General features: G+C 35.2%; 1 pseudogene; it reads left to right on the top strand.

Annotated features, from left to right (window-relative positions):
* Positions 1 to 1568: 1568 nt before the first annotated feature.
* Positions 1569 to 2549, top strand: LOC105710213 (mesoderm-specific transcript homolog protein-like; annotated as a pseudogene).
* The last annotated feature ends 5895 nt before the right edge of the window (positions 2550 to 8444 follow it).

Raw genomic sequence — 8444 nt, forward strand, 5'->3', positions numbered from 1 at the left:
ATCCCACCAAAGTAAGTTTCATAAGCAAAAGAGAAATATAGTCTTTTCCAGACAAGCAAGTACTAAAAAAATTCATTACCACTAGATAAATCTTGCAAGATATCTTAAGGGGGTTCTAAACATGGAAATAAAAGAATGATACCTGTTACCACAAACATATACTTAAGTACTTTGCCCACAGATCCTATTAAGCAACCAACTAAAAACTTAATGATAAATGATATGATCAAAACATCATATAACAATATTAACCTTGAGTATAAAAGGTCTAAACACTCCAATTAGAAGTCACACAGTGGCAAGTTGGAAAAGGAAAAAAAAAAAAAAGACCCAGCTCTCTGCTGATTTTAAGAGATGCATCTCATGTATAACAACACCCATTGGCTCAAAGTAAGAGGTTTTAGAAAGATCTATAATGTGAATAAAACACAAAAGAGAGCAGGGATCACTATTCTTATATAATATAAAACAGGCTTTAAACCAATAAAAGAGGACAAAGAAAAGCTTTACATAATGATAAAGAATTCAGTACATCAAGAAGACTTAACTATCCAAAATATGTAAACACCCAACTTTGGATCACCCAGATGCATAAAACAAGTATTTCTACAAAAAAAAAAAAAGCATTTCTAGACCCACAAAAAGATTTAGACAGCCACACAATAACATTGGGGGATTTCAATACCCTACTGACAATGTTAAACAGATCATCAAGGCAGAAAACTAACAAAGAAATTCTGGACATAAATTTGACACTTGACCAGTTGGATGTAACAGACAACTACAAAATACTCCACCCATCAACTGGAGAATATCCATCATTCTTATCTGCACAGAGAATTGGCTCCAGGATCAATCACATGCTCAGCTATAAAGCAAGTCTCAATAAAATTTTTAAATCAAAATTATACCACTCATACATACTCTTGGGTCATGGTGGAATAAAAATGAAAATCAATATCAAGAATATGTCTCAAAACCACACAATTATATAGAAATTAAACAACCTTCTTCTGAGTAACTTTTGGGTAAACAACAACATCAAGGCAGAAGTCAAAGAAGCTCTTTGAAATAAATAAAAACAGACACCACGTATAAAATCACTGTGCAGCCAAAGCAATGTTAAAAGGAAATATTATAATGTTAAATGCCCATGTCAAAAAGTTAGAAAGATCTTAAATTAACAACTTAACATGACCCCTAAAGGGAATAGAAAAATAAGAAAATACTAACCACAAAAAAATTAAGAAAATGCTAACCACAAAGAGAGAAAATAACTAAAATCAGAGCAGAACTGATTGAAACTGAGACTCAATAATCCATAAAAAGAATCAAAGAAAGGTTGACCACTAGCTAGATTAATAGAGAAAAAAAGAGATAATCCAAATAACCATAATCAGAAATGACAAAGGTGGCATTATAACCAATCCTAAAGAAATACAAAGATCCTCAAAGACTAGTATGAACGACTCTATGCACACAAACTAGAAAATCTAGAGAAAATTTAAAAATTCTGACTGGTTCCCCCAAATATGGAGTCCTGTAGCCCAGGTCTGACCTGAATCAGGATGAGGGAGTGGTGGGTCCAGGTGGGGCTGTTGGCCATGCCCCTGCTTGCTGCATACCTGCACATCCCACCCCCTCAGCTCTCCCCTGCCCTGCACTTGTGGAAGTCTTCAGGCAAGTTTTTCACTTACAAGGGAATGAGTATCTTCTACCAAGACTCTGTGGGTGTGGTTGGAAGTCTGGAGATAGTTGTGCTTTTACACGGTTTTCCAATATCCAGCTATGATTGGTACAAGATTTGGGAAGGTCTGACCTTGAGGTTTCGTCGCCTGATTGCTCTTGATTTCTTAGGCTTTGGCTTCAGTGACAAACCGAGACTGCATCACTATTCCATATTTGAGCAGACCAGCATCGTGGAAGCTCTTTTGAGGCATCTGAGGCTCCAGAACCGCAGGATCAACCTTCTGTCTCATGACTATCGAGATATTGTTGCTCAGGAGCTTCTCTACAGGTACAAGCAGAATCGATCTGGTCGGCTTACCATAAAGAGTCTCTGTCTGTCAAATGGAGGTATCTTTCCTGAGACCCACCGACCACTCCTTCTCCAAAAGCTACTCAAAGAGGGAGTTGTGCTGTCACCCGTCCTCACATGACTGATGAACTTCTTAGTATTCTCGCGAGGTCTCACCCCAGTCTTTGGGCGGTATACTCGGCCCTCTGAGAGTGAGCTGTGGGACATGTGGGCAGGGATCCGCAACAATCACGGGAACTTAGTCATTGACAGTCTCTTACAGTACATCAATCAGAGGAAGAAGTTCAGAAGACGCTGGGTGGGAGCTCTTGCCTCTGTAACTATCCCTATTCATTTTATCTATAGGCCATTGGATCCTGTAAATCCCTATCCAGAGTTTTCTGAGCTGTACAGGAAAACGCTGCCGCGGTCCATAGTGTCGATTCTGGATGACCGCATTAGCCACTATACACAGCTAGAGGATCCCATGGGCTTCTTGAATGCATATATGGGCTTCATCAACTCCTTCTGAGCTGGAAAGAGTAGCTTCCTTGTGTTACCTCCCCTACTCCCTTATCTGTTGTGTATTCCACTTAGGAAGAAATGCCCAAAAGAGTTCCTGGCCATCAAACGCTGTTCTCTCACAAAGTCCACTTTATCAAATTGGTGAACAGTGTATAGGAAGAAGCCAGCAGGAGCTCTGACTAAGGTTGACATAATTAGTCCACCTCCCATTACTCTGACATCTGATCAAATGTATGGACTTAGCTTTGTTTTTGTGTTATTGGGAAGTTCTGATGAGTGTTACTATTCACTGATGCTGAAAGACGTTCTTTTGCATAAAAGATTTTTTAACACTTTGGACTTCTCTGAAATATTTAGAAGTGCTAATTTCTGGCCCAGGCCCAATATGAATTCTAAAGGAAGAATGAGGAGAAGGGGGCCTCCTTCCCTTTCCTTGAATAGCTTTATAGGCATATGTATTTTTAAAGTTCTTTGAGCAGCACAGAGCTGAGTCCTCTTTGTCATACCTTTCAATTTAGTTTCATCAGTAGTTTTTAAACATTTTAAAATAGATATTGGTTTGAATAATATAGTATTCTCAGTATGACTTTTAAGACTATGATTCACTTACACATTAAATATATTTTACAAAGATCCTTACCCAGCATAGCATACCCTTACTCTGCCAGAGTAGTGAACCTAATTGAATATGTTTGATTTCTGAATAAATTGAACTAAATCCAAACTATTTCCTAAAATCACAGGACATTAAGGACCAATAGCATCTGTGCCAGAGATTTACTGTTATTAGCTGGGAAGACCAATTCTAACAGCAAATAACAGTTTGACATTCCTCATACCTCAGTGCTAAAAAGCATGTCTCTCTTGAGCTACCATAGAGGGGAAGGGATTGTTGTGTATTCCAAGTCACCATGCTGAATGTACGTGGATTCCTTTATGATGACTGCTTAACTCCCCATTGCCTGTCCCAGAGAGGCTTTCTGATGTAGCTCAGTAATTCCTGTAGCTTACAGACAGGAAAGTTCCAGAAACTTTAAGAACAAATTCTGAGAGACCTATGAGCAAATGGTGCTGAATACTTTTTTTAAGCCACATTTCATTGTCTTAGTCAAAGCAGGATTATTAATTATTTAAAATTCATTTTTTTAAAATTAGCAACTTCAAGTATAACAACTTTGAAACTGGAATAAGTGTTTATTTTCTATTAATAAAAATGAATTGTGACAAAAAAAGAGAAAATTTAAAAATTCCTGGAAACACATATTTTCCAAGATTTAATCAGGAAGAAATCTAAACCCAGAAAAGACTAATATCAAGTTCCAAAATTGAATAAGCAATTAAAAATAAGCCCCAGACCAGATGGGTTTACAGATAAATTCTAATAGACATAAAAAGAAGAGCTATTACCAATCCTACTGAAACTATTCCAAAAATTTGAGGAGGAGGGACTCCTGCCTAATTCATTCTATAAAACCGGCATCATCCTAATACCAAAACCTAGCAAAGGCCAATGAAAAAAGAAAAGTACAGGCTAATATCCCTGATGAACAGAGACACAAAGATCCTCAACAGAATATTAGCAAAACAAATCCAACAGCACATCAAAATGTTAATTCACCATGATCAAGTAAGTTTCATTTCTAGAATGCAAGGTTTGTTCAAAATATGTAAATCAATAAATGTGATTCAACACATAAACAGAATTAAAAACATAAACTATATTATCTCAATAGATGCAGAAAAGCTTTTGATAAAATCCAACATCCCCTTATAATAAGAACCATCAAAACATTAGGCATTGAATGAATGTACTTCAAAATAATAAGAGCCAACTATAACAAACTATTGCCCACAACATACTGTGCAGGCAAAAACTGGAAGCATTCCTTTTGAAAGCCAGAGCAATACAAGGATGCCCAATCTTACGTAACTCCTATTCCACATGGTACTGGAAGTGCTAACCAAAGCAATCAGGCAAGAGAAAAAAAAATAAAAGGAATCAAAGAGAGGAAGTCAAACTATCTCTCTTTGCTGTTAATATGTGTCTATACTTAACAAATCCTAAAGACTCCCATTGAAAAGTGCCTGGAACGGATAAACTTCAATAAAGTTTCAGGATACAAAATCAGTGTACAAAATCAGCAGCATTTTTATATACCAGTATTTTCAAGCTGAGAGCCAAATCAAGAACACAGTCCCATTTATAATAGCCTCAAAACAAACAAACAAACAAAAAATCCAGAAATACGTCTAAACCAAAAAGGTAAATGTTCTCTACAAGGAAATCTGCAAAACCTTGCTGATTATAGGCATTATAAATGACACAAATAAATGAAAAAGCATTTCATGCCCATGGATTGGAAGAATCAATACTGGCCCAAAGCAATCTACAGATTCAACACTGTTCCTATCAAGCTACTAACTTCATCTTTCACAGAACTAGAAAAAAATTTATTACAAAATTCATATGGAACTGAAAAAGATCCTAAGTAGCTATCTTAAGATAAAAGAACAAAGCCTGAGTCATAATATTACCTGACTTCAAACTATATTATAAGACTACAGTAACCAAAACAGCATGGTACTGGCACAGAAAAAGACACACAAACCAATGGAAAGAATGCAGAACTCAGAAATAAATCTGCACACCTAGAGCCACCTGATCTTTGAGAAAGTTGAAAAAAATAACCAGACTCCTTAACTAGTTAGCCATGTGCAGAAGATTACAAAAAACCTGTGCATTTAACCATACACGAAAAACAGTACAAGATGGATTAAGATTTAAATGTAGGATCTCAAACTGTAAGAATCCTATAAGAAAACCTAGGAAACACCATCCTGGACATTAGCTTTGGGAAGCAATTTATGACTAGGTCCTCAAAAGCAATTGCAACAAAACCAAAATTGACAGGTGGGACCTAATTAAAATAAAGCAGTTCTGCACAGGAAAAGAAACTATGAACAGAGTAAACAGCCCATAGACCAAAAGAAAATATTCACAAACTGTGCATCTGACAAAGGTTTAAATCCAGAATCTATATGGAACTTAAATAAATGTACAATCAGAAAACAAGTCACTCCATTAAAAAATGAGCAAAAGACATGAACAGAATCTTCTCAAAAGAAGACGTACTCCAAGTGCCCAACAAACATGAAAAAAGCTCAACAAAACTAACCACCAAAGAAATGCAAATGGAAACTATAAGATATCATCTCACACCAGTTTGAATGGTTATTATTGAAAAGTCAAAAAGCAGCAAATGCAGATGAGGCTGTAAAGAAAAAAGAATATTTACACACTTTTGGTAAAAAATGTAAATTAGTTCAGTCATGTGGAAAGCAGTTTGGAGAGTTCTCGAAAAACTTAAAATAGAACTACCATTAGTCCCAGTAATTCCAATTCTGGGTATATATCCAAAAGAAAATAAATTATTTTACCAAAAAGACAGATGCACTTGTATGTTTATTGCAGTACTATTCACAGTAGCAAAGATATGGAATCAATGATGGATTGGATAAAGAAAATGTGGTGCATCTACATCATAGAATACTATACAGCTATTAAAAACTAATGAAATCATGTTCTTATATACATATGCAGCATATATTACTACACAGCTATAAAAACTCATGAAATTATGTACAGTACACAGCTATAAAAACTAATGAAATTATGTAGTTACTGTAAGTGGATTCATGCCAGAACACAAAATCAAATATTGCATGTTCTCACTTATAAGTAGAAGCTAAACAATGGCTACTTCACGGACATAAAGATGGCAACAATAAATTCAGGGGACTACTGGAGGATAGAGAGAGAGAGAAGGCTAAGGATTAAAACGCTATTGGGTACTATGCTCACTAACCAGGTATGATATCATTCATACCCCAAACCTCAGCATCATGCAATATACTCAGTTAACAAACCTGTTCCTGTACCCCCTGAATCTAAAATAAGTTTAAAATTATGTTTTAAAATTATAAGAATTTGACATAATTGATATGTTAATTAGCTAGATTTAGTTATTCCACATTGTATTAATAAGACACAACACCACTTTGTACCCCATTAATATATACAATTATAAATTATCAATTTATAATAAAATAAATAAAATTATGATTATTTAATGCAAAAGTGATGAAGTTATGACATGAATGAAATGTACACTAGTAATATTCACACTGGGAACTCAATAAATAACTGTTGAATGAATGAATAAATGAATATTTAAAAATTAAAAAATAAGAATCTTTATTTCTACTTTCAAACAACATCTACTTAATGTTGGTTATGACATTGATTTAGGGATGGAAGCAATTGTTAACTGTGTTAGTAATATCTAATATAAGTGTTACAATTGAATCAGAATTATGTTTAGAATTCTGGTTATTTTCTAAAATTTATTATTCACATATAAGGTGATGCTATAACCTTTAGAAAAATAAAGATTTCTGAAAGCCCTATTTGCTTTGGATATTATGAAGCTTGGCAAGGGTAGAATCTGTGTTACACAGACAAAAATCAAATACAAACCTGAAAAAATTAATTAGTTCTGCTTTCAGAACATTTTTAATTTAATTTAATCTAATTTAATTTTTTTAGATATTGTTTTATTGTACTTTAGGTTCTGGGGTGTATGTGCAGATCATGCAGGATTGTTGTATAGGTACACACATGGCAAGGTGGTTTGCTGCCTCCATCCCCCTGTCACTTATATCTGTCATTTCTCCCCATGTTATCCCTCCCCAACCTCCCCACCCCCTGCTGTCCCTCCCCTACCTGCCTCCAAGAGACCCCAGTGTGTGAGACTCCCCTCCCTTTGTCCCTGTGTTCTCATTATTCGACACCCACCTATGAGTGAGAACATGAGGTGTTTGATTTCTCTGTTCTTGTGTCAGTTTGCTGAGAATGATGGTTTCCAGATTCATCCATGTCCCTACAAAGGACACGAACTCATTGTTTTTTATGGCTGCATATTATTCCATATGTATATGTGCCACATTTTCCCTGTCCAGTCCATCATCAGTGGGCATTTGGGTTGGTTCCAGGTATTTACTATTGTAAACAGTACCACAATGAACATACGTGTGCATGTGTCTTTATAATAGAATGATTTATAATCCTTTGGGTATGTACCCAATGGGATTGCTGGGCCAAATGGAATTTCTATTTCTAGGTCCTTGAAGAATCACCACACTGTCTTCCACAGTTGGTTGAACTAATTTACACTCCCACCAACATATTTAGTCAAAATTCCCATTGAGAATTGCCAAGTTGAAACTTGAAAATTTAAAACTCTTATTTCTTTCCCCTCTTTGGCAAACTAGACAGTGATGAGTGGATACATTCTTGAACATCACATACTTTTCATACTTTTTAGAGCTTTCTACTTCCTCTCTTATTTGTACATAATAATTCTTTTCCGGTTTTGACAGCATTGGCTGATTTTCTTAGCATTTACTTTAATTTTCCAATCAAGAATAGTATCTTAAATCTGTTTATTTTTATCTTACTTCTTCTAAATAGGCTTGGCTTATCCCTGTAGGAAGTCAGATATTAACTACACTTCTCATACTTAGCAGCACGATTCTCAGATAAGCCTTTGGAAGCAAAGATAAATAGTATTACTGTATGTTGTAATAATATCTTGCAGATAGATGAAAGTTATGCAATTTGAAAATTAAGAAAGAAATATTTTTCAGTTCCCAAAATCAGAGATTAAAAAAATATAAATTCTCCATTTTTAAAATTTCTGTAAGAAGGTTGACATCTATTTATCCTGAGTACTTTGCCATTTACCTTCCTGGAAGCATTTGGTAAAGAAATTGTTTAGCAAACGTTGTGCTGGATCTTTACTAGGTGCTCGGCGTGTACTTTAAAGATACTCTTTTGTGCCAT

Source organism: Aotus nancymaae, unplaced genomic scaffold (genome assembly GCF_030222135.1).
Source record: "Aotus nancymaae isolate 86718 unplaced genomic scaffold, 86718_ANA_hifiasm-v0.15.2.pri h1tg000007l, whole genome shotgun sequence".
In the NCBI taxonomy this organism is placed as follows: domain Eukaryota; kingdom Metazoa; phylum Chordata; class Mammalia; order Primates; family Aotidae; genus Aotus; species Aotus nancymaae.